The 26,660-nt window shown below is 50.3% G+C and overlaps 3 protein-coding genes and 2 pseudogenes across 9 annotated transcripts in view; 4 read left to right on the top strand and 1 right to left on the bottom strand.

Annotated features, from left to right (window-relative positions):
• The window catches only part of LOC310712395 (interferon-inducible GTPase 5-like), a 195,324-nt pseudogene extending 184,866 nt beyond the window's left edge, over positions 1–10,458 (bottom strand). The window contains exons 1-2 of the transcript XR_014530096.1: positions 10,353–10,458; positions 10,061–10,199 (exon numbers count right to left, since the gene is read on the bottom strand). The product of XR_014530096.1 is annotated as an interferon-inducible GTPase 5-like (transcript). The remainder of the gene's footprint in view (positions 1–10,060; positions 10,200–10,352) is intronic.
• LOC310712403 (interferon-inducible GTPase 5-like) overlaps positions 1–25,782 on the top strand; it is a 144,657-nt pseudogene extending 118,875 nt beyond the window's left edge. Inside the window, exon 2 of the transcript XR_014530095.1 lies at positions 24,055–25,782. The product of XR_014530095.1 is annotated as an interferon-inducible GTPase 5-like (transcript). The remainder of the gene's footprint in view (positions 1–24,054) is intronic.
• The window catches only part of LOC310712383 (interferon-inducible GTPase 5-like), a 323,482-nt gene that overhangs the window by 226,517 nt on the left and 70,305 nt on the right, over positions 1–26,660 (top strand). The gene's annotated exons all lie outside the window — the stretch shown is intronic.
• The window catches only part of LOC310712385 (interferon-inducible GTPase 5-like), a 190,647-nt gene that overhangs the window by 118,940 nt on the left and 45,047 nt on the right, over positions 1–26,660 (top strand). The window lies entirely within an intron of this gene.
• LOC310712399 (interferon-inducible GTPase 5-like) overlaps positions 1–26,660 on the top strand; it is a 65,864-nt gene that overhangs the window by 14,567 nt on the left and 24,637 nt on the right. The gene's annotated exons all lie outside the window — the stretch shown is intronic.

The following is a 26,660-nucleotide window of genomic DNA, read 5'->3' as shown; positions in this document are numbered from 1 at the left end:
CAGAGAGTTCTATTGCTGCTACACTTAAGGAAATTGTGATGCAGAATTAATGTCTGAAGGATAATTTAGCAAAGGCGAATCTTAAAATTACAGCCCTGGATCAAAAAGTTACTGATCTTAATGAGGAGATATCAAAATCTGAAGCAGTTGAAATTAAACAAGATCTAACACAGATATCGTCTTGGGTGGGATCCTGCGAGACATGCTTATCCATGCAAAAATATACTATATAGTTTTGTAGCCTTTAGTATATTTTGTGGTTATTTTGTTATTGCTGCTTTTTTAAATGTTATAATGTATTCTCTTCCTCCTTTGATTGCTATTCTTTCCTTTTGCCTTATTGACTTAATCTCAATAAAATTATAAATATTAAAATTTTAATTTTTTCCCCCCTGAATCCTCCCTACTGCAATTATTTCCCCAACTGTTCTAATTTTAGTTGTAAAAAATCATTTAATCCAGGCATGGGAAAGCTATAGGCAACAGTCCAAATTTAGGTGTCCTAACCTGAACCACAAGCCTGTTTTCTCTCAGCCTCCTTGTTGTAATGATTAATCTTTTCTTTTCTTCACCAGCTGGGTGTGTGGGTAGGGGAAGCCGGAGCCTTTGAGGAGGGTTTCTCCTCTGGAAATAAGCATACACATACCCACAAATTTCCTTGTATTTTAGGATGCTATGAAACAGAGAAAGAGTGGTTCATCCTCAACATAGTTGGAGTAGAGGGAGGTTTGGGTGTCCTCCTGCCACAAATAACTCCAGATTGGTGCTTCTTATTCTTTCTTTCTTTTTGTTTTGTTTTGTTTCTGAGGGATATGTGCTTTTTATTTTCCTTTTTTTTTCTTGGTTTTTCAGGTCTCTGTCCACATCAGAGCTTGGAACTAGTTCAAGTTCAACATGTCCATAAAAGAACTAATTCCCATTCATGTTCATCCCATTATGAAACAAACCAGTTCTCTTTATGTTCAGTTCACTTCAAGTTCATCCAAATTACCCTTGGCAATTTTTTTTGTAGAAATACTCTAAAGCACTTAGAAAGTGGCAATGAACTTGAAGATGAGCCAGAAATCATTCTTCATTTTGCTCCAACATCAACTTAATTCATGTTCAGGTTACCCAGCAATTATGGGAACTACTTTCACATGTAGTTCAGATGTTTTTCAAACTAATTCAGTGCACATTGAACTTGTTCATTCCAATCACTAGCCAATTGTTTTTGAGATTGTTATAGTCCATGCTTGATTTTACCAGCTGCTGAGATAAAAATCCAAGTTTTTCCAGCTGTCGGAGGGGGCTACACTGACAGCTACTAGCAGCTGCACTAAGAGATGGCTATGCATAGGCTATGCATCAAGCTGGGAGTCAGCAACACCAGCTCTTATTTGTGGAATGAGTTTAGCCCTCCTCAGAATGCAACTTTTCTGTAAAGCCTTACAGCCTTAAAGCCTTGGAGGTTGAAATGTTCCCCCACTGGCTGCCAACACAAATAAACAGACAAAGTAATATAGTTTTTATTGACAACTAGCAAAACACATTCAAACTCACTAGGTGTTACCAAGTATCTGTGCATGTACTCTCTCTGCTTATATCTGTGTTTTAGGTTCCAGACAACTCTAACCAAATAAAGCTCTGTGTCCCCATTCATTATAATGAGGAATCAAATAATTCCCTTTTGGCCAAAGTGGGTGAAATTTGCAGGCATTGGAGACCCTACAAATTGGATTGAGCCTACCTAAATCCAGGGGCTCTTTGTGGAGGAAGTTAAGTGGGTTTACTTTCCTCCATACTTATTTGATATTTTCATGGGTGGGAGGTTATTTCTGATCTTAAAATAATTAAGAGGTGTCTGAGTTTTGTGAATTTTTTGCTTATACATTTTTAAAAAGAGCTTTGCAGCTTCACCCTGGCCTTTCTGGTGCTAAGCCTTACAGGCCACAGATAAACCTAAAGTGAGAGGCAGAGTTCTTGGTTTTGTTGTTTGTTTCCTTGTTCATTAAAGCAGAGCAACATAGGAATCTAAGAAAAGGAGGGGTACCCTACCTGGAATAAAGGTCTCTCTTAAAAATATAATCCTCCATTGGCATGTTTTATCCTCAGCTCTTTAGTACTCTGGTGGCAATGTTATGAATGGTTGTTTTGCCAAATGCAAGGTGGTTCTTTTAAACTGAGATATTGAGGCAATACAGAACACAAGTGAGTGAGAAGATTTAAGATTTTATTCTCAGCAGCAAGCAACATCTACATTACTAAGCAAGCACTTCAATCTGCCACTTGGAAGCCCTCAAAAAGTGGCAAAGCGTCTCCCCAGGTAGCCTTAGGTTTGCACGGCCCTGTGATCAATCAGTCTGAGCACAAGCTTCTCAGACTCTGCCCAACACCATCTGATTTACAACACTGCTTTGGCGAAGTGAGAGCGAAGTGCAAGGGACTTATGTTCCATGTTGAAGCTTCTGTGGTGTTGAAAATGGAACTTCATGAGGAGAATTATGGCAACTGAGAAAGAGACTTGGGACAAGTATGGCAGCAGGGACTCTAGAGCCAAGTGTTGTTAGCCAAATTTCAGTTTATTTAAGAACATGTTTCACTTGCGCTGTGCATCAGATCCAGCTCAATTTCTGGATGCTGACAGGAGGAGAAGAAGCAGGCAGAGGGAGAGGACAGTTAACAGCAGAAAGCAGAGAGGAGGGGGAGAGCAGCTGTAATCTGAGCTCTGACCAAAGGGACAGATAGATGTGTGAGAACTATGATCAGGGGCGCCGACTTATAAAAAATATTGGGGGGGCCCATACCGGGGTCCTGCCGCTGGTTCGCTCGGGTAGCCGGGAGAACGCAGTTCGAGGTGGCGGTGTTGGGGAGAGACCCTCGCTCAGGGCGCCACAAGACTTGGCGGCCGGCGGCCTATCTGGGGGGTTTTGGAGCGTATTTCGGCGGAGCGATTGGGGAGGAGGGGGCTTGTTGCCGGATTCTTCAGCTGAGCCGGAGATCCGCTGCTGGGGGTCCCTGGGCCGAGTTGTGAGCACGGCCTGCTGAAGGGAGATCCAGCCGATTGCGCGACGGGGACGGCCGGGGCTCTCCGGCTAGGGCGCGCGGCTGGCTGGCTGGCGAGGGAGCAGGTGGGGAGGAGGCGGGGGTCCTCACTCTCTTAGGAAACGCACCCGTGCGCCCGATTGCCACGAAGTCCGAAGGGTGCGTGTGTGGAATTAAAAAGCAAAAACGAGATACGGGCAGGGCAGGCAAAGAGTTTTCTGCAAGAGGATGGAGGGCAGGTTGAAGAGAAAATCACTCAGGATGAGACAGTCAAATCAGCCATGATAAAATGGGCTCAGGATATTGGGTATAACATCATGTTTGAGGACTAGGAAAGGTTATGGACCACCGGAATGAAATTCACGGCATGTAATGCCTTGAAGGAAAATATTATGAAAATGATTTATAGGTGGTACATGACCCCAGTCAAGCTTGCAAAAATATATCACCTGTCTGATAATAAATGTTGGAAATGTAAGGAGGCTGAAGGGACATTCTTTCACCTCTGGTGGACTTGTCCAAAAGTGAAGGCCTTCTGGGAAATGATCTATAATGAGTTAAAAAAGGTATTTAAGTATACCTTTCCCAAGAAACCAGAGGCCTTCCTCTTGGGCATTGTTGGCCAGAAAGTGTTAAAGAAGGATAGAACTTCCTTTATGTATGCAACTACAGCAGCAAGAATACTTATCGCAAAATATTGGAAGACACAAGATTTGCCCACACTGGAAGAGTGGCAGACGCAATTGATGGACTACATGGAACTGGCTGAAATGACTGGCAGAATCCGAGATTTGGGAGAAGAAACAACGGAAGAGGACTGGAAAAAATTTAAGGACTATTTACAAAAACAATATAAGTTGTATGAATGTTAAAAATTTACACGATTCGGAAACTATAGCTTCAGCAATTAGATTTGGGAAACAGGAAATTATATTTTAAGTAAGAAAAGGTCAAAATCTAAGGTAATACTATGTTTAATTTAAGATATAAGTAACTGATGAAAACTATGTTAAATTTAGAGGTATAGTATTTGAAAAGTACAAAATAAGGTACGAAACAAGGTAATAATTTGCTGATATCTTTATTATAAAGAATGCAGGGTAAGGGAGATGCAAGGAAGTCCAGTAGGCTATATAAAAAATGTGTTGAATGGTTGGTTTTCTTTTCTTCTTTTTCTTTTTTTCTTTTTCTTGTTCTTTTACTTTTTTCTTCAGTGTATGTTTCTAACTTTGTATTTGAAAACTTAATAAAATATTTATAAAAAAGAAGAAGAGAAAATCCTTTCGCTTTTCTGGGGCGCAGGGAAGTCTCAGAGCCAGAGGTTGGGGAAGGGACCCCCTTTGCTCTGCCCTCTTCTCCCGTCTTAGATTCGCATGGGGGTCCCCGCCCGAGCTTGCCTGGCCACCGGGCCACACAAGGACTGCGCTCTACGCGGCGCACCTTGCTAGCCGCGCAGCTGTCCTCCGCGGCTGCGGAGCGGCCCTGCGCCGGTGCCCAGCCCCTCTGGGCGCCCGCTGCGCTGCCAATGACAAGCGGGCGACGTCGCGGGCGGGGAAGGCGTCGCTTTCTTTCCCAATCCTTCATCCTCCCAGTCTTCCAGCCCTTTTTTGGGTTGGAAGCTCGTCTCGTTCGCCCTTCTCCTTTCTTCACCCTGCGCGCAATTTTCCTCCCTCGTCTCCCTCCCCATTTCTCCTTCCTTCCTTCCTTCCTTCCTTCCTTCCTGACTGACGGGCTTGGGCTCGGGCTCTGGCTCTGGCTTTGGCTCGGGCTCAGGTTCGGGCTCGGGCTCGGGCAGCCACAGCGTCGGCGGTGTTGGCGATCGGCGGCGCGGGGGGATGGCCCTCCCGGGGGAGCCGGCGCTGCTCAATGGGGTTGCCAAGGAGACAGGCCGGCCGCCCCCCTCCCCCGGCCCGGCGCCCCCCGCCGCACCGGTGCCCGTTATTGAGCTGGTGCGCGCCGGGCGCCCTATAAATCTGCGGACGCGCCCACCGCCGCCCGAGATTATTGGGGGGGCTGAGCCCCCCCAAACGAATTTTTGAGGGGGCTCGGGCCCCCTCAAGCCCCATGGAGTCGGCGCCTATGACTATGATAGTGGGCAAGACCTGGGAATGCAGGAAATACGCTCTGCTAAATCTCTTAGGATTTCAAAAGTAGGAGAGATGCACGAAAGATACGGGAAGAGAAGGTGGGGGCTTCCGTGTTGGGGAAGGGGGAGGAGCTGAGCCGGGCAACTCCATCTTCTGGGGAGGGTGGTGAGTAGAGAAGCTCCGTCTTAGTTTGTTGCTTTAGCAATAAATCTGAAATAATTAAAAGCCAGATTCGTCTCACGTTTGTGGGAGAGACCAAGCCATAACAGATTGCCCGGACTCACTTTTTCTCTCATGCCGGAGGCCAACAGAGAACGTGATGGAAAGGCAAGTGCGGAACGTGGGGAATGCAGCTGGGGGAGCAGAGGGAGGGGCAGGAGTGCCCACGGACCCATAATAGAATTGAGAAGCTACACAGGGCAACTCAAATCACAGCTCGATACGCTAGGAGGAGCTCTAGATGAACAAAGGAGGTTGGACCTCAGGGCTGGCAAGGGGCCTGGGGTTCATCCTGCAAAATTCAGTGGGGACACAGAACGTTATGCTGCCCTTAAAACGGAATCCAATTACATTTTGGATGTGAGATCAGCCAAATTTAGCTCGGACAAACAGCGGATAGCTTATCTGATAAGCTGGCTGGGAGGACCAGCGAAGGACTGGGCCATTACTTTAATGGAGGGCCAGCACAGCACGCTGGGAAATCTGCGGGAATTCTGGGGACAGATGGATGCAATGTTCAAGAGCCCCAAGGAGCATGCAGCGGCTGAGCAACAACTGTTGAATCTGCGACTGGAGGGGGGGGAGCTCTGTGGCCTCTTACTGGACTGCTTTCAAAGCCTTATTGCAAAGGGTTGGCTGGGGACAGAACACGGGACCGCTGCCACCCATGTATGGAGCAGGATTGAACCCATCAATCCTGGATGAGATGGCGAAGATGCAACCCATGCAGTCGCTGGACGAGTTAGTCAGAGCCTCCCTACAGCTGGGGTTACATCAGGAGCAACGGATGTTAGAAAAGAGGGGGGCTAGGGGGCCTCGGCTAGTAAGGAGCCACACTCCAAGTCTTTCTGCGCCAGGGATGGGTGACCCATCCAGCCAGGGGCAAGCAGTTGAACCAATGCAGATTGGCTCGGTAGAAAGAGGGAAGACTAGGATGGCATGGAAAGAAGAGAGTCAATGGCGTTGGGAAACACGCAGTTGCTTTGTATGCGGGAGGCAGGGGCAAAACTGTGTCCCGATAGGAAGGTGGGGGATCCCTGTCAGGGGCCAGTGTAGAAGAGAGGCCCAAACCCCAAGAGACACAGACGGGAAACGGCAACTACCTGCCTGCTGGGTCTACACTGAGAGGAGTTGGAGGGTGGGGGTGGCAAAGAGCTCCAGCTCCCAAGGCTGCAGGAAGCTGGAGGACAAGCTGGGGGAAGGGAAGGCGAGTCTCTCTGCGTGAGGCTGTAGAAACCCTTGAGGGTAGCGTTGCGGGGTGGGGGGGTGCTGCATTACCGGTATGTCCCCTAAGGCTGAGGATGTCAGATAAGACACGGGCTTTGGTGTCAGTCTAGGAACACTCTGAGGAGAGTTTGGTGTCCTTCTTGTCTGCCTGGCTTGCAAAGCCAGCTTGTCATGTGGGCTCTATAGCTGCTCTGCACTCTGCAGAATGTTAGAATGTTTCTAAAAAATAAACTATTTCTTCCTCATGTTCAATCTTGTAATTTGAAGCCATTGGATCAGGCCCTACCCTCCGGAGCAGAAGAAAACAAGCTTATTCCCTCTTCTGTGTGACAACCCTTGAGATATTTGAAGATGGCTATCGAATCTCCTCTCAATCTCCTCTTTTCCAGGATAAACATACCCAGCTCCTTCAAGTGCTCCTCATAAGGCTTGGTTTCCAAAGCTTTGGTCATCTTGGTCGCCCTCCTCTGTACTCATTCCAGCTTGTCAATATTCTTCTTCTGAAGGATATGAGGAGCTTCCAGTTTCAACATCACTGTGTGCATCATGTTTTCTCCTCACCCAAGAGAATGACTTGCACACCTTCCCAGTTGGGAGCAACTTTCCAGAGCAGATTTTAGAGGAGATGTGGGGGAGATGAGTTGAAAAAGAGGACAGGGACTCCTGCCCCATTAACATTTGTGTAGAAGGGGGAATGCCAGCAAGTATTTATTTCAGCATAGGGAGAGATCTCCTGCGAGAAGTGGGCAAATTTAATATTTTCAGTTTCTCTCAGTTTCTCATTCTTCCAATATTGAAGTTCAGCTCCTCGCATTTCCCTATCTGTTGGGTATTTCCATTTTTTAAAAGTTTTTATGAAAATTAATCATTAAAAAATAGCTTCGGATTTCTTTTGATCCAAAGCGGACTTCACTTCAGCAAGGTGTTTTGTTAAGGTTTCTGTCACTATGGCAATATCCATGACAGTGATTCCTCGTGGCTCAGTTTATCTGAGAAAGAGAAGAAAACTGTAATAGTTAAACGATAGCTTTCCACATACTTTTATGGACATCTTTATAATCTGTGGTTTATGTGGGAAAATCAATTTACTTAGGGCCTGTCTCTACCAGTGGGTTGTTTGAACAGCAGTTGGTAGTATTTCAATAAAGTGAAGAATTCTGCCTGTTGTCAATCTCTCAAAAATCTATATGTGCATGTGTCAGAGCTGCCCGAGGTCCCAGCTCACAAAGGACCAACGCCGGTTCGTTGTTATATACAAAGGTCTTTATTGAAGTTCAGTTTTGCTTTCACAGCCGCAGCGCGCAGCTCTACGTCTGAAACTCTAGACCGCTGAAGCTCCGTCTGAATCTCCTCCCCCCAGACACCAGTTTAAGACTCTGGCCTTGCTCCACCTCTTCCTTTGCTCTTTCCTCCTCTGGTTCCGCCCGTCCGCTGGGGTCTTGCCCTTCCTAGACTCTTCTGACGCTGAGTCCCCTGAATCTTCCCCCTGCCTCCGGCGGGCTTTAGGACCTGGTTCCCAATCTGGGTTTTCTGCTGTCCCACATGCCTGTACATTCGAACTTGGCGCGCGCGCCCAGCCGGCAACCTTCCTCCTGACCGTTACACTGCTCCTGTCACTGCTTCCCCCTTCCGATAGAGGCGTGGTCAGCCCTGACTCATCTTCTCTCCCTGCTGGAGGAGACGCTGGCCCTGACACATGGGACTCTTCCCCCCCACTACGCTCTGGTGGGGAAGCTGGTCCTGATCTCCCGCTGCTGCTTTGGGAGTCCCCGCTGGCCCCTTGTTTCTGGTGCGTCCCCCCTGGGACCCCCCTTGCCCTGACCATCGGCGCCTCCTTCTGGGAATCTTCCGATCCGCTGGAGAAGCTCATGGAATCTCTCGGGTCACTGTCATACTCCCCTACGCTGCCCTCAGATTCTTCCCCTTCGCTCTCCATTTCCTTCCTCCCCTGTGCCTCTGTTCCTGATCCCCTGACAGCATGCATTCACACATAACCCTTAAAACATGTTTGTGTGAGAGTTTTACTTAGCATAGACTCACTGAAATTAATAACCATGTCTAAGGTCCATTAATTTCAATAGGCTTACTCTGAGTAGATGTTAGCTGAAGACAACCCATTATCAGCAACCTTATCTTGTCCTGAAAACTATATAAATATAATGAATAAGTAAATGAAATACGGCAAAGGAAAAAAGAGCATAAAATCCTTTTTAGAATTAAAGACATTCTAAGGACCTAACTGCATGATACATTAAGTGTGGGGTGTTATCAGTGGGATTTTTTCTGTCTGTCTGTCTGTCTGTCTGTCTGTCTGTTTGTTTGTTTGTTTGTTTGTTTGTTTGTTTTAATTGATATGGGGAGGAGATTTTGCAGCAGGACTAAAGTGCTTGGGGAAGGGAAGTTTCATCTTTGGTACCGCAGTCATGGAAGGACACAGAAAGCCCCGAGAGGGCAACTCGGGAAAGTCGTAGAAACATAGCATTGTAGAGTTGGAAGGGACCCTGAGGGTCATCTAGTCCAACCCCCTGCAATGCAGGAATATGCAGCTGGTCCATACAGGGACCTGCAACCTTGGCATTAGCAGCACCACAGTCTAACCAACTGAGCTATCCAGGCTCATCAGGCAGCACCAACCCAGAACCAAGAGAACCTCCAGCATATTCTTCCCTGCCTTGTAGCCTTGCCATGCCATTTTTCTAATCAGAAATGGCTCATAGATACCATTTCTACATGCCAAAAAGTGTTCCTGCTGCTTTCTTGTAGTGGTAATATCCATCAACTGGGGGGGGGGGGGCTCTGCAGAGGGAAATATTGAATGAACCCTCGAAAGGGAGACCAGGCGCATTGGCTTCAGGGCAGTTTCTTAAAACTCTTAATGTAGCACCAGCTCTGCTCAATGGTGATGGCATGTTATTTAGGCCCTTTGCCACGGGGCAAAATGGCAGCCTTCTAGAACATCATTGTTAATAATATTATTGTTTATAATATGATATGATCAGGGCTTTTTTCTGGGGGGGACTCAGGGGTACACATACCCCTAAACATTTTGTTGTTACCACCTCCGAAGGCAGCTTCCTTTCCTTTCCCAGAAGGGAATCACACAATCTTATGCCAGTGTGGAAGTTGCTGTGAGCTGTGTAATATGAGGTAATGCATGTTCTTTGCACTGACCATTTACTGTATTTATTTTCCCTGATTTGAACTATAAAATGGTGGTTTTGAATGGTCAAATGAGAATACCCCTAAACATTTTTAAAGAAAAAAAAGCACTGGATGTAATATGATATGATAGTATAATATAATATCACGACAGCTATAATATAATTAATATAATAACAATAAAAAGGTTAAAAGGTTAAAAAAAACAAAAAGGTAAAAGGTAAACAACAACAATCATTCTGCCACCCCCACCAAGCAAGGACATCAGAATCTCCTTTAATGCAAAGAAGCTGAAAAAGAAACGGAAATCATTCTAGACCCAGGAGAAAAGTTCAACTCCTTACCTGCTGCCGGACCAATATTTTGCAGCCAAGCTCAGTCCTCTTCTCGGAGGTTTTGCTTCGAGGTTTCTCTTGCTTTTCTCCTTCCTGCTCTCTCTCTGTATCTCCCTTTTATACCCTCTCCCTCCTGATCGTCACACTACTAAAAGCAAAAAAGAAAGTGAAGGTAACCAGCGAGGATGAAATAAGAAGCTGCATTCCTAGCGAAGCAGCCCGTTTGCCAGCGGGGATGCTGCCTTTTCTGGGAAGTCCCAAAGGATACCTGTGGAAGCACCCCGTGTGGGCAATCCTTCACCTCTGCTGTTGTTGCCTCTGTGCCAGTCTCAGCAGCACCTGAGTTGTCAGCACTTAAGCAGCGTGGCATTGATAGAAGAGGACTACCCAGAACCTGGCCTTCCTACTACTGCAGTGTAGAATATTTGCAAAGTACCGTAGAAATTTCCATTATTATTTTTTTAACCTTCCAATTAATCAGGTGCATTCATTTCAACTGGTGTGCTCTGAGCATGAGTAATGTTGGATAAAATCCATAGGTTGGGGTGTAAGTGGCAGGCTGGGGGTGCAGAGCAGTGCTATGAGGAAAATTCGACTGATAAGGGCATGTGATGCCCATGGTTGCACAACCAGACCTGCATCTGCAGTACATCAGATTTAGTAGTAGTAGTAGTAGTAGTAGTAGTAAGGATGATGATTTATTATTTATACCCCACCCATCTGGGCAGCTTCCAATAAAATATTTAAAATACCATAAAACATCAAACATTAAAAACTTCCCTAAACAGGGCTGCATTCAGATATCTTCTAAAAGTCAGACAGTGGTTTATTTCCTTGACATCAGACTACTACCAAGAAAGCTCTCTGCCTGGTTCCCTGTAACCCCCTTTCTCACAGGGAGGGAACCGCCAGAAGGCCCTTGGAGCTGGACCTCAGTGTCTGGGCTGAACGATGGGGGTGGAAACTCTCCTTCAGATACTAGGCCAAGACCCTTTAGGGCTTTCAAGGTCAGCACCAAAACTTTGAATTGTGCTCGAAAATGTACCAGGAGCCAATGTAGGTCTTTCAGGACTAGTGTTATGTGGTCTCAGCAGCCACTCCCAGTCACCAGTCTAGCTGCCTCATTTTGGATTAGTTCTAGTTTCTGGGTCACCTTCAAAGGTAGCCCCAATTAGAGCACATTGCAGTAGTCCAAGTGGGAGATAACTAGAGCATGCACCACTCTGGCAATACAGTCCACGGGCAGGCAGCCTACGTACCAGGTGGAGCTGGGAGACAGTGTAAGAATGAAATGACAACAAGGTTCTGCCTCATATCTGAAGTGTGTCAGGTTCTTTCTTCCAACCTGTCTCTGCATAGACCTCACTTGTTATTTGCAACAAAATAGATGGGGGGGGGTGTATGTGACAGTGAACGTATTGCACTAGCATGTGCTTCTGTTCTGCTTAAAGGGAGCCCTTTTGCTACTAACATGTCTGCTGAGGAACTCCTGGGCATCCTTTGTCACATGACCCATTTGCCTTGCAGAAAATTCTGAGAATGGAAAAGCATCATAAGCATGTTATATTGGTTCACATGGAGTGCTGCTCAGACCTGTCAGGTTTCACTGTCAAGGTCCATAGGCCTGGAATGTGCATAACTCACAGACAGACTTGCCTTGTTGTAGCTGTGTAATGAAGATCAGCAGTGATGAGCGTGTATCACCAGTTTTGATCTAGGAATTACATACATACTTCTGATGGGAGCAGAGGCATAGGAAGGGGTGGGGCGGGGGTTCGCCCCGGGTGCCCTCACTGAGGGGGGTGACATTCGGCACGCTGTCCGCCCGGAACTCCCAAGCCTCCCACGAGCCGTCGGAGTAAGAGGGGGAGCTGTGCTGCTTTGCTGGCAGCATTCCCCTCCCCCTTTCATTATGACAGCTTGGGAGTTGGTACAGAAATTAGATCCTGTTTACAAATTCCCCTCTTCCCCTCCCCTGCCCAACACACAGCTCTGCTCAAACAGGTGATTTCTGAGAAAACGAAAGTTAACGGGGTCGCTGTAGGCCCTCCTCCTTCTTGTAAATACTTTCTTGGACTGGGCTGGGTCCTGACTGGGTGTCTGAACTCTTACCGCAGTACAGTGTCTCAAAAGATTTCAGATTAAAATAGCCACTGCTGGCACTCAGAGCGTGGGGCAAGAAATTCCCGCTGCAGACACTTCTCAGTTGGCTTGGCAGATGCAGCTGCTACCTGCCTGCCCCGTCTGCAAGGAGACGGAGTGGGGTATATGTGTGGAAAGAGCTCCAGCTCCCAAGGCTGCAGGAAGCTGGAGGACAAGCTGGGGGCCATGGAAACCCTTGAAGGAAGCGTTGCCCGGTGCCCCCCTGTATTATGTTCCCTAAGCCTGAGGGTGTCAGATAAGACACAGGCTTTGCTGTCAGTCTAGGATCACTCTGAGGAGAGTCTGGTGTCCTTCCTGCCTGCCTGGTTTGCAAAGCCAGCTTGTCATGCGGGCTCTATAGACGCTCTGCACTCTGCAGAATGTTAGAACTTTTCCAAAAAAGTTGGCTATTTCCTTTCTTAAAAAGTTCTCGGCAAAATTCATCAGGACTTCTATTTATTATGCTTATAATTGTTATTATTAACATCCTCAAAAGGCAGTGTACAAAATGCAATGAACACAGCTGAAAAGCATTTAAAACAACACAGGGGAAAAAAGTAAATATGTTTCCAAACAATGCTAAATAGAAACTCATGGCAGCAACCTATTCATCCACCTGGGAAAACTTGTCGGAATGAAAACATCTTCAGTTGTTTTCAGAAATTGCCGGTAGCAGGTTCCTGTTGTATCTCTGCAGGAATGCTATTCCACAGAACAGGGGAAGTCACACTCAAAGCCCTGCTCTGAATTGCAGAAGATCTACCCAAATATCAGGAGTGAGGGGCAGATTTTATCCTGCCTACATGCAGGGGCGCCGACTTATAAAAAATATTGGGGGGGCCCATACCGGGGTCCTGCCGCTGGTTCGCTTGGGTAGCCGGGAGAACGCAGTTCGAGGTGGCGGTGTTGGGGAGAGACCCTCGCTCAGGGCGCCACTAGACTTGGCGGCCGGCGGCCTATCTGGGGGGTTTTGGAGCGTATTTCGGCGGAGCGATTGGGGAGGAGGGGGCTTGTTGCCGGATTCTTCAGCTGGGCCGGAGATCCGCTTCTGGGGGGTCCCTGGGCCAAGTTGTGAGCACGGCCTGCTGAAGGGAGATCCAGCCGATTGCGCGACGGGGACGGCCGGGGCTCTCCGGCTAGGGCGCGCGGCTGGCTGGCTGGCGAGGGAGCAGGTGGGGAGGAGGCGGGGGTCCTCACTCTCTTAGGAAACGCACCCGCGCGCCCGATTGCCACGAAGTCCGAAGGGTGCGTGTGTGGAATTAAAAAGCAAAAACGAGATACGGGCAGGGCAGGCAAAGAGTTTTCTGCAAGAGGATGGAGGGCAGGTTGAAGAGAAAATCACTCAGGATGAGACAGTCAAATCAGCCATGATAAAATGGGCTCAGGATATTGGGTATAACATCATGTTTGAGGACTGGGAAAGGTTATGGACCACCGGAATGAAATTCACGGCATGTAATGCCTTGAAGGAAAATATTATGAAAATGATTTATAGGTGGTACATGACCCCAGTCAAGCTTGCAAAAATATATCACCTGTCTGATAATAAATGTTGGAAATGTAAGGAGGCTGAAGGGACATTCTTTCACCTCTGGTGGACTTGTCCAAAAGTGAAGGCCTTCTGGGAAATGATCTATAATGAGTTAAAAAAGGTATTTAAGTATACCTTTCCCAAGAAACCAGAGGCCTTCCTCTTGGGCATTGTTGGCCAGAAAGTGTTAAAGAAGGATAGAACTTCCTTTATGTATGCAACTACAGCAGCAAGAATACTTATCGCAAAATATTGGAAGACACAAGATTTGCCCACACTGGAAGAGTGGCAGACGCAATTGATGGACTACATGGAACTGGCTGAAATGACTGGCAGAATCCGAGATTTGGGAGAAGAAACAACGGAAGAGGACTGGAAAAAATTTAAGGACTATTTACAAAAACAATATAAGTTGTATGAATGTTAAAAATTTACACGATTCGGAAACTATAGCTTCAGCAATTAGATTTGGGAAACAGGAAATTATATTTTAAGTAAGAAAAGGTCAAAATCTAAGGTAATACTATGTTTAATTTAAGATATAAGTAACTGATGAAAAGTATGTTAAATTTAGAGGTATAGTATTTGAAAAGTACAAAATAAGGTACGAAACAAGGTAATAATTTGCTGATATCTTTATTATAAAGAATGCAGGGTAAGGGAGATGCGAGGAAGTCCAGTTAGTTATATAAAAAATGTGTTCTTTTCTTCTTTTTCTTTTTTTCTTTTTCTTGTTCTTTTACTTTTTTCTTCAGTGTATGTTTCTAACTTTGTATTTGAAAACTTAATAAAATATTTATAAAAAAAGAAGAAGAGAAAATCCTTTCGCTTTTCTGGGGCTCAGGGAAGTCTCAGAGCCGGAGGTTGGGGAAGGGACCCCCTTTGCTCTGCCCTCTTCTCCCGTCTTAGATTCGCATGGGGGTCCCCGCCCGAGCTTGTCTGGCCACCGGGCCACACAAGGGCCGCGCTCTACGCGGCGCACCTTGCTAGCCGCGCAGCTGTCCTCCGCGGCTGCGGAGCGGCCCTGCGCCGGTGCCCAGCCCCTCTGGGGGCCGCTGCGGTGCCAATGACAAGCGGGCGACGTCGCGGGCGGGGAAGGCGTCGCTTTCTTTCCCGATCCTGCATCCTCCCAGTCTTCCAGCCCTTTTTTGGGTTGGAAGTTCGTCTCGTTCGCCCTTCTCCTTTCTTCACCCTGCGCGCAATTTTCCTCCCTCGTCTCCCTCCCCATTTTTCCTTCCTTCCTTCCTGACTGACTGACTGACGGGCTTGGGCTCGGGCTCAGGCTCGGGCTCTGGCTTTGGCTCGGGCTCGGGCTCCGGGTCGGGGTCGGGCTCCGGGTCGGGCTCCGGCTCGGGGTCGGGCTCCGGGTCAGGCTCAGGCTCGGGCTCGGGCTCGGGCAGCCACAGCGTCGGCGGTGTTGGCGATCGGCGGCGCGGGGGGATGGCCCTCCCGGGGGAGCCGGCGCTGCTCAATGGGGTTGCCAAGGAGACAGGCCGGCCGCCCCCTCCCCCGGCCCGGCGCCCCCCGCCGCGCCGGTGCCCGTTATCGAGCTGGTGCGCGCCGGGCGCCCTATAAAAGCCGCAGACACGCCCACCGCCGCCCGAGATTATTGGGGGGGCTGAGCCTCCCCAAACGAATTTTTGAGGGGGCTCGGGGAGAGAGAAGGGGAAAGAAAATAAAGGTTTGCTGAGGGGTCAGGAGGAGAGGAATTTGTGTCTGGTCCTTCCACAGGCTGGGGAGAAGGAGGGGGGAGGCTGTCCCCAATCTGAGAAGAGAAACCATTTCGCTGGAAAGCTGATACAGTGGTACCTTGGTTTGCAACCGCTTTGGATTACAACCGTTTTGGGTTACAACCATGTCAAACCCGGAAGTGCCTGTCCCTTTTTTTGGATCAAAACCAATTTTTTTTGGGGGGAGGCCCCATTGGCAAAAGCGCACCTTGGGTTAAAACCTGTTTTGGTTTACAACCGAACCTCCGGAACGGATTATGTTTTTAAACCAAGGTACCATTGTAATGTACAGCTTTGGGGAGGGGGGAAGTGGGTGGAGAATTTAGACACATAAGGTGTATCTGGTTATTAATTACTTAAATCAGTGGTTTTCAACCAGGGTGGCGTGGCACCCTGGGGTGCCTTGAATGGTGGTCAGGGGTGCCGTGGGCAGCACTGGCCTCTGTCCCTCTTTCATTCATTCCCTCCTCTGATGCCCTCTGGTGTCTCTGCCTCCCAAAGGCTTGAAGAGCTGTTTGTTGCTGCATCCCTGGTTACAAGCTCCCCAGGCGAATGGTGTCTCTGGGGCTGGCCAGGGGGTGCTGGTTTCCAGGAACTGAAACGGGGCCTCAGAGTAAGCAGGCAAGTGGGCAAAGGAGCCCAGCCAGCCAGCCCACCAGCCCTTGCTGTTGGGAATGGACAGACAAGTCCCAGGCCCCTGTGGGGCAGTGTGAGGAGGCACCTCTATTGAGGGCAGGGAAGACAACTCAGAGAACAGGGGTGGCATCAGCAGCTGCCCAGAGGACTCCCAAGGAGAGGGGAGAGGAGGCTGAGGGAAGACTTAAGAAGGAGGGGGGTTGTTTGAAAAAAGATGAGAGGCTGCCAGCTCTGCAGGCAAGGGGTGACATAACTGGGCTTCTGAGCCCCACAGGGGTGCTGCAGAAAGAAGGTACTTGGTCAAAGGAGCTGGGGACCCAAAAAGGTTGAAAACATCTGACTTATATGACAAGCAGGGGCAGAATTTACATGCAGTGTGTAAAGGTAGGATGCTGTCAGGGGTTTAGGAGCAGAGGCACGGGCAAGGGAGGAAACAGAGAGCGAAGGGGAGGAGGCAGAAGAAAAGATGAGTGATGACGACGACCCGAGATCTCCTAGTCTTTCCAGTGAATCAGAGGATTCACAGAAAGGAGCACCAGTGGCCAGGGCAAGGGGGGAGTCTAGGGGGGCACCCCAGGAAGATAGAGCCAGAGGGGACTCAGGGGGGAGCAGCTGGAAATCGGGACCAGCGTCACCGCCAGGAAGCAGGGAAGAGGAAAGGAGCCAGGGGGGAAGCGCTGGCAGCTCACCACAGGAGGGAGGGCATGAGTCAGGAGTGGCCACACCTCCATCGGGGAGCGAAGAAACGGTTAAGAGGAAAGTGGAAGGTTGGGCGCGCGCGCCAAGTTCAAATGCAGAGGAAGGCGGCGCAGTAAGCAGCCCCGAAAGGGAACCAGGTCCTAAAGCCCGGCGCAAGGAGGCAGGAGGGTCCGGGTCAGCGTCAGAAGAATCCCGGAAGGAAGAAGCCCCGGGGGGTAGAGGGACCCAGAGGAGGACAGTCAGGCGGAAAAGGTGGAGCAAGGCTAGGATATTAAGTTGGTGCACACGGGGCGGAGACTCAGACGGAGCTTCGCCGATCTAGCTACTAGACGTAGAGTTGCGCGCAGCAGCGTGAGAATGGAAACTGTAATTCAATAAAGACTTTTACTTAATGATCGCTGGCTAGCGTGATCCTCTGTGAGCTAGGATCTTCAAGCAGCTCTGACAGTAAGCTCCGTCTCACGATTGTGGGCATCTACAGCCTCGAGGAGGGGAGAGAAACAGGTGCCTACTAGCGAGCTCACGAACGGCAGACGACATGACGGCTGAGCAGCAGATAGAGGAACTCAGAAAAGCAGTGGCACAACTGAATGCCGAGGCTCTCGCATCCAGGAAGAGAGAGGAGGAGGCAGCTGCCGCCTGCAGGGATCTCCAGGTCAGGTTAGACGTGCTGACAAAGCAGACACCCCGGCAGGAGGGAATTGGGTTGGCGAGACGGACAGGCGGGCTGGTCTCTCACTTCGATGGGAACCTGCAACAGTATCCCAACTTTAGAGCCGACGTACTGTGCGCACTGCAACTGCTGCATAAAGACTTTAGAGATGAGCAAGAGAGAGTGGGATTCATCATGTCCCATTTGCATGGGGATGCTAGAGCATGGCTACGCAATTTATGGAGAGATAAGGATCCGGCGCTCCAGAATGCAGATGCCTTTATTAAAGCGATGGATGGGTGTTTTTTATCAAGTATTGACGTGGATCTTGCACGGAAGGAGGTGCATGGGCTGAGACAAGGGGGGGCCAGCGTCAGGCAGTATCATGCCCGCTTTTTCGCCTTGGTCAGTGCCCTGGAATGGGACAGAGATTCGGCTCCTGTAAGAGACCTCTTTTGGGAGGGGCTGCACAACTCGATTAAAGATGAGATCGCGAGGGGGGAGAGACCCCGAACCACCCAGGAGGTCGTTCAGAGGGCACTGGCAGTGGGGGTGAGGCTGGAAGGACGTCCGTGGAGCAGGGACGAAGGGCGTGGAGGGCGCGAACCAGCCAGGGGCCCCTCCTTCCTTCCCAGAGAAGCAGCGCGGGCGCAATCCACGCCTCCGCCAGGAGGAGGAGCCGAACCTATGGAGGTTGGAGGTGCAAGGGCTCAGTCAGCAACCAGAGCCCTAGCACCGGCAGCAGTGAAAGCGAAGCCTCCTAGAGGGAACAGGAAGTGTTACGTCTGTGAGGAGCCAGGGCATATGGCAAAAGAGTGTCCCCAGAGGCTCCACAAGCTTACTGCAGCCTCGGCAATGGTGACTGCAGCAACGCAGCAAGGGGGACCACAGCAGGGAAACGACGCAGTCTGGCTGGAGGAAGAGGCCCTGGGGCCCAGCCAGACGTGTTAGTGACGCAGTCCCCAGAGGTTTTACAGCCCGTGAACCCCCTCCCGCCCAAACCAGTGGTGAGGCTCACCGCATCTCTCCAGCTGCCCAATGGAATCACCATTGACGTGCCCATCACAGTTGACTCGGGCAGCAACGCGGACTTTATAGGGCAGGACTTTGTCGACAAGCACGCTATACAGTTGCTGCCGGCCACACTGCCCCTGCAGGTTGTCACGGTGGATGGCAGGGAGTTGCTAGGGGGGCAAGTGGTGAAGCAGACGCCGCCCATGGCGATGCGACTTGGAAATCACAAAGAAATCATCAGCTTCAATGTCACTCAACTATCGGATACGCCCATTGTATTGGGAATGAGTTGGCTGGACAAGCACAGCCCAACGCTGGCTTGGTACCAGAGGCAGCTGATCTTCGGCTCTTCCTTTTGTGCTGAACACTGCATCGTGCCCCGGCAGGAAGGAGAGGAAGAGGAGTCACAGCTGCTGCTAGGCACGCTGCAAGCGATTCCCCACAAGTACGCAGAATTTTTGGAAGTTTTCTGCGAGAAGGAGGCAGACAGGCTACCCCCTCACAGACCATATGACTGCAAGATTGACCTGCTGCCGGGGGTGGCGCTGCCTAAGGGGAAACTGTATTCCATGTCAGAGGACGAGCTGCAGGAACTCAAACAGTTCATAGATCATAATTTGGAGCGCGGTTTCATCCGAGAGTCCAAGGCAGCGGGGGGCAGTCCAGTATTCTTTGTTAAAAAGCGAGACACGCCCCAAAAAAGACTGGTCGTGGACTATCGCATTTTAAACAATGGGACCAAGCCGTCGGACTTCCCCATGCCCCGAATCGACGACCTCCTGGCGAAGGTGCGGAAGGGGAAAGTGTTCACCAAGTTAGACCTGCGAGGGGCGTACAACCTCATTCGTATGCGGGAGGGAGATGAGTGGAAGACGGCCATGTTCACGCCACTGGGTACCTACGAATACAGAGTTATGCCCTTTGGATTGCAAAATGGCTCCCACGTTTTTCAAGCTTTCATGCATCACGTGTTGGCGGGACTTCTCTACAAGACGTGCGTCTGTTTCTTAGATGACATCCTGATCTTTTCGGAATCGCAGCAGGAGCATGACAGACACGTCAAGGAAGTGCTGACCAGACTAAAGCAACATAGGCTCTACGCCAAGCTGGAGAAGTGCCAATTTGACGTGACGGAGGTGGATTTTCTGGGCTACAAGTTGTCTGACAAGGGGCTCGCCATGGACAGCGCCAAGGTTCGCGCGGTATTGGATTGGAAGAGTCCACGCAACCGGAAGGAGGTCCAGAGGTTTGTCGGCTTTGCGAACTTCTATCGCAAGTTTATCAAGGGCTTCGCTATGCAGACAGCGGCCATCACAGACACGCTTAGCTCCAAGAAAAAGAAGTTCGTTTGGACAGAGGAGGCGGAGCAGTCCTTTCACGCACTCAAGCGTCTCTTCGCGTCGGAAGAGCAGCTGCTTCATGTCAACCCCAGCAGGCCGATGAGGGTGGAGACAGACGCCTCGGACAGAGCCGTGGGGGCGGTCTTGCTGCAGAAGGACCAGCAGGGGGTGTGGCGACCGGCAGCGTTCTACTCCAGGAAGCTCAGCAAGTCCGAGCAGAACTACACCATCTGGGACAGGGAGTTGCTGGCCATTCATGCAGCGTTCAAAGCGTGGAGGCACTTCCTGATCGGCGCCAAGCACACGGTGCAGGTTTGCATGGACCACAAGAATCTGGAGCACTGGCGCACGGCACAGTTCCTAAACCAGAGGCAGATACGTTGGGCTGAGTTTTTTGCGAACTTCGACTTCCGCATAGAGTATGTCCCGGGGGACACTAACATCATGGCGGACGCCCTCTCCCGTAAGCCACAGTATCTGGAGGACGCAACGCCAGCGGCCGCCATGCACATCTTCGCACCAACAGTATGGGCGTGCGCCGCGGCCACCGTGGACCTGGAGGCGGTGCGACGAGCGTTGCAGGATGACTCCTTCGCGCAAGCAAAGATGGCAGAGGTGCAAAGGGGCACGGCTGCGGCCGACGGTTTCCAGCTACGAGATGGATTGCTCATCCGTAAAGGGGCCATCTACGTGCCGGGAGACGACCTTCGCGCCAAGGTGCTGCAGCAGCTGCACGACGCGCCCACGGCCGGGCACTTTGGCAAGGAGAAGACGGTGGAATTAGTAGCCAGGGATTTCTGGTGGCCTGGGATGAGAGGGGAGGTCGCAGACTACGTGGCGAGGTGTGACACCTGCCAGAGGGCCAAACCAGTGCACAAACCGCCGGCCGGACTGTTGGAACCGCTGCAAACTCCGGTCGAACCTTGGGAAAGGGTGGCCCTGGACTTTGTCACGGATCTGCCCAGCTCGAGGGGCAAGACGGCAGTGCTGGTGGTGGTAGACCTGTTTTCCAAGATGGCGCATTTCATTCCGTGTGCTAAGGTGGCCACGGCGGAGCAAACCGCCAAACTGTTCATAGACCACGTGTTCAAGGTTCACGGTCTGCCACGGTCTATTCTGTCCGACCGGGGGCGGCAGTTCATCTCGAATTTCTGGCAGAAGCTGATGGGCTTCCTGAACGTCAAGATCAACCTGGCGTCGGCGAGACACCCGCAGACCAACGGGCAAGCGGAGCGGGTCAATGCCATCATGCAGCAGTACCTGAGATGTTATGCAAATCAACAGCCTGCGACGTGGGTGGATTACCTGCCGCTTGCCGAGTTCGCCTACAACAACACGAAGCACGTGTCCACGGGGGTCACGCCGTTCTTCGCCAACAACGGGAGGCACCCCAGAACCTTCCCGGGACTGGAAAGAATGGGAGAGGGGGAGCCGCAGACAGCAGATGCGTTCGCGTCGGAGCTGCAGGAAGTCCACGATCAGCTGAGGCGCCACCTGGAGCTGGCCAAGCACGCATACAAGGTACAAGCGGACAAGCACAGAAGGGTTGGCGAAGAGCTCCACGTGGGAGACTGGGTTTGGTTAGCAGCCCACGCAGTGCCGGCCAGGTCGTTGGCCAAGAAGAAACTAGGGCATAAACAACTGGGGCCCTACCAAGTCGAAGAGCAGGTCAACCCGGTAGCGTTCAGACTGGCACTTCCGGAGGGTTCCAGAATGCATCCGGTATTCCACAGATCGGTGCTCACTCCCTACAGGGCACCGCACAGGTTCCAGGAACCCGGAACGGCGCCGAGTCCGGTCAGAGACAGAACAGGGCACGCGGGAGTGGCACAGAAGGAGTGCATCAACGAAGTCACGGAGATTTTGGACTCCAGATGGGGGGAAGAGGGGGTAGAATACTTTCTCGCCAAGGAGGGCACCCCGGCCAGTGCGAACAGCTGGGTGCCGGGCTACGCCTTGGACGAACCTCTCCTCAAAGACGAGTTTCATGCCCTCTTCCCCCATAGACCTATGCCAGCAGACTTTTTCGACGACTGGCTTTTCACGCCCACGCTTTCGGCCAGCACTTTCCGGGGGTTCGACTCGGACGAGGACCCGACACAAGACGTCCGTTCCCCGGAGGGGTCACCCTCGGGATCTGCATCAGAACCCTCGTATTGGTGGGACGATAGACCAGAGGAGCAGTTCCGCAGACGGTGGCTGGAAGGCCCAGGACGAGCAACACTGCCAGGAGGAAGTGAGGGAGAGACGGACATGGACGTTTTCGGGGACGACCCTGGTTTCGAGCACGGCGGCACAGAGATGGAAGCGGAGGTGACCGTTGTCGACGAGAGCAGGGAGGAAGACCCGCGAGACTTCAGATGGAGACCCGCCACGGGAAGCGACCGATATCCGATGTTCGTCCCTTTGCAACAGCAGCCCCCAGCTCCAGCACCGGAAGGAGGGGAGGGGGGAATGGGGGGCTTCGAGGGGGGGATGGATGTCAGGGGTTTAGGAGCAGAGGCACGGGCAAGGGAGGAAACAGAGAGCGAAGGGGAGGAGGCAGAAGAAAAGATGAGTGATGACGACGACCCGAGATCTCCTAGTCTTTCCAGTGAATCAGAGGATTCACAGAAAGGAGCACCAGTGGCCAGGGCAAGGGGGGAGTCTAGGGGGGCACCCCAGGAAGATAGAGCCAGAGGGGACTCAGGGGGGAGCAGCTGGAAATCGGGACCAGCGTCACCGCCAGGAAGCAGGGAAGAGGAAAGGAGCCAGGGGGGAAGCGCTGGCAGCTCACCACAGGAGGGAGGGCATGAGTCAGGAGTGGCCACACCTCCATCGGGGAGCGAAGAAACGGTTAAGAGGAAAGTGGAAGGTTGGGCGCGCGCGCCAAGTTCAAATGCAGAGGAAGGCGGCGCAGTAAGCAGCCCCGAAAGGGAACCAGGTCCTAAAGCCCGGCGCAAGGAGGCAGGAGGGTCCGGGTCAGCGTCAGAAGAATCCCGGAAGGAAGAAGCCCCGGGGGGTAGAGGGACCCAGAGGAGGACAGTCAGGCGGAAAAGGTGGAGCAAGGCTAGGATATTAAGTTGGTGCACACGGGGCGGAGACTCAGACGGAGCTTCGCCGATCTAGCTACTAGACGTAGAGTTGCGCGCAGCAGCGTGAGAATGGAAACTGTAATTCAATAAAGACTTTTACTTAATGATCGCTGGCTAGCGTGATCCTCTGTGAGCTAGGATCTTCAAGCAGCTCTGACAGATGCGCTCTTAAAACATTCTTAAATAAAACTGCCCCAACCCCTTCTTCTTTTTGACCAGATCTTCTTCTTCTGCACCTTCAGACCGATAACTCTTTGTTGCATCTTTCTAAAAAACATGTAAGGTTTAATCATCAATGTAATGGGCACAGCGTCCCTCCCCAACCTAAAAAAAAATCAAAAATTAGGAGGCGCAGTTTCTTAAAATGCTGAGAGTCCCCTTCCTCATGTCCCTCTCTGTATTCAGGGCTCTTGGGCTCTGCTCCTGTGTCGTGGAAGCAGAGGAGTGGTGGGAGGCACCAGTTGGGGAACCCCCAGGGGAAGAATCTCAGAGCCAAGGGATTGGGGGTGGGATGGAGATGAGTGGTCAGAGGGAGAAGAGAGAGCAGACTGGGAGGAGGAGAAGATGTCAGAAGCTGAAGAGGCAACAGGGTTTAGTGAGCAGGAAGAGTCTGTGGCAGAGAGCGGTCCAGAATCAGAGGCAGAACTGGAGGGGGGCAAGAGGCAGAGTAGAGACAGGGAATCTCCCCCTTGTGGTGTAACCAGTTTCCCTCCCCCCTGGTCTCCCAGAACATGAAGAGGAACGAAGAGGCAGAGCAATGAGAGACAAGACGAAAGAAATGCAGGTTGCTGGGGAAGAAGGAGCCTTAGAGAGCGGGGGATGTGGGGACCTACAGTCCTCGCAACAGCTTCATTGGGGCAAGAGATACTGGGAAGAGCTGCTGTGTTCACTTCGCCTGCGCTGTTTGGTTTTCTTTGAGTAAAGAGTTAACTTCACAGACAACGGGTGTTTTATTGCTTACCAACTCCAGCTCCTGATGTCCCATGACCTTTGGGCACTTTATCCTTGCACTCACTTCTGAATTATGGGATGTGATGGGATTCATACCATCTACCTGTAAAGCTTTGTTGCTTGGCAAATGATAATAATATTGACGACGCTGGAAATTTTACGGAGGGCATGCCACTAATGAATGCTTCTAGTTAGGCCAGTCGCTTAACATTTTCCTGCTTCCTTTCTCTGCAGCGCACCGAGATCCACAATGGTGGAAGACTTTGAGGTAGCCATTTCTCAGGGCCAATTGGCAGACTCTATGTCACACGTGCTGGCAAAACCACTGCACTTTTTCAACAGCACTCCGCTCCACATTGCCGTAGTAGGAGAGCCCGGCTCCGGGAAGTCCTCCTTCATCAATGCCATGCTGGGTCTTCGTGCCAATGACCCGCGTGCTGCTGCGACTGGCATACAGATGACGACAGTGCAAGTCAAGGATTACCCACACCCAACACTTCCGCAAGTGATCCTTTGGGACCACCCTGGAAGGGGAATGGCAACTTTTGGGGAGGACAAATTTGAGAAGAAGGTCGATTTGAATCACTTTGATTTCTTCATCATTGTCAGCTCCCAGCGCTTCCGCTCCACCCATTCTGACCTGGTCCGTGAGATCCAAGATATGGGCAAGAGCTTCTACTTTGTGCGCACCAAAGCAGACCTGGACCTGTCGGCCGCCAAGAGGCAACAGCCATCTGACTACAGTGAGAAGAAGGTCCTCTTGCACATCCAGGAGGACTGCAAAGAGTGCTTGGTAAGAGAAGGAGTGAGGGACCCACAAGTCTTCATCGTCTCCAACTGGGAAGCCGACTGCTTTGACTTCCCCCTCCTGCAGGAAACGCTGAAGAACGATCTCTTGCGGCTGAAGAGGCAAGCCTTCCTGCTCCGCTTCCCTAAAACTGCCTGCCTATCTTAGAGAAAAAGAAAACCACTGTGAAGGAGAAGATTTGGACCAAAAGGCTTTGTTTGCTGGTCGCTCTTGGAAGCCCAGTTCCCTTCCTTCTCCCCATATATCTGTTTAGTAAGTTCCGCTCCTGGTGCTTCCAGGACTTTGGCCTGGATGATCCATCCCTTGCAGCTCTGGCCCAGCGTGTTGGAAAGACAAGCACAGCCCTTAAAGCAGCAATGCAGTCCCTGGGAATGTTCTCTGCCATTTTATGGGTGCTGCCAGACCTGGTGGGACTCTCAGTGATGGCTTATGAATATCACCGCTGGGAGCATTTCCCCATCTTTGGCTGCCTTCTGTCCCTTGGGATTTCGCTTCCTCGCACCTACTTCATGCTGCAGAAATGCATATCGGTTGCTGCTAATGACACCCAGAGGGTTTTGTCCAAAGCTCTTGAGGCAGAGGGGAAAAAGTCCATTTAGCAGCAAGCAGATGTGCCATGATGACTAAGTGCTTGATATATAGTATCTGGTGAATTATACGTTTCCATTTTTTAAACAACCACCACCAAAAGACATTAAAAGAATAATAATCAGATGATGAGGTTTTTTATTTTTAAAATTCCATAAATCTTAGGCTTCTCATTTTCAAAACACCCTAAGTGAAATAATCTGAATGCCAGCATAATACCCCCTCAGTTACTTTAAAATTAGTATCTCTATCCAATGTATAAGAATTAAGACCAATACCAAAAGGAGACTTTGGGACAAATGGACTTTTTCCTATTCATAATTCTTTCAGTCCACTGATGAATTGCTCTGTATATGATGTCAGACTAGAAAAACTAGTGACCTCTGTGAACCTGCTTGCAGGGATGGTCTCAAGTTACAATTTATGGAGGCTGCAGCATTCACTTAAAGCACGACTGTAATTGTTTCCTAGTTTTATTGGTTTATCTCTTTGCAAACTGCTTTGAGGTTTTATTAGAATCAAGCGGTGTATAAGTTTTCATGAAATAAACTAATTGGTTAAATTAATCTCCTTGCCACTTCCAGGACGTTTGTGTTATAATCAACACTGCTTTCACATGGTCACTCTAATTATTTTAGAAATGTCCAGCAAAATCCAGATGTACGGCAGCCCATGTCAGCAGTGTAGCTTTTTGGGGGGAGAAAAAACCATACACTTTTGTGTTTGGATTTTCTCCTTTTAAAATATGGCCAAACTGGCTAATCAGCTTTCAGTTTTCCATTAAAGTCTCATAAATGAAAAATATGGTGAATTATCTAGACCCCCCCCCCCCCTCATTCTTTGGCGATCACTTGTAGCCAAGTAAGACTGTCTTCCATAAACACGGTTTTAACAGTGAGTCCATGACTGTGGAGGCCAATTCTGGATCCACATGTCCTTCCACAGTGGGGACATTGGTTTCCAGGCAGGAGTAGATCACAGTGTGGATTTGCCAAGCGTCCCTTCCTCTTAGCATGTTTCTCCCTAGCGTCCTGAGTTCGAGTGTCTCCAAAGCCCATGGCACCTTTGATAAAGGCCGTTCTCCAACTGGAGTGCTCACAGGGCAGTGTTTCCCAGTTGTCAGTGTTTATACTACATTTTTTTAGATTTGCCTTGAGACAACATGCCATCGACACAATAAAAATACATGGAGGTGTGTGTTTATAGTGGGCCATCTAGATACCATTCCACTCTATTAAGAGTTCAGCAATAGTTCCCCAATGTCACTCAGTTATTATTGACATCTGGAAGATCACTCTTGCTCTGTAGGGTGACAAAAGTGGGCAACACACACACCCATGAACATTTGTGTTACGAAAAAGCTGCTGGGCTTTAGCAGGAAACTATGGAGTCTGTGCCTATTGCAAATGAAGCAGAATGACCATCCCAAAACATTTGCAGATGC

Source organism: Podarcis liolepis (assembly GCF_965112155.1).
Source record: "Podarcis liolepis genome assembly, chromosome: 7".
Classification (NCBI taxonomy): domain Eukaryota; kingdom Metazoa; phylum Chordata; class Lepidosauria; order Squamata; family Lacertidae; genus Podarcis; species Podarcis liolepis.
Note: the sequence above shows the minus strand (reverse complement) of the source record. Positions and strands in the feature narration are given on the sequence as shown.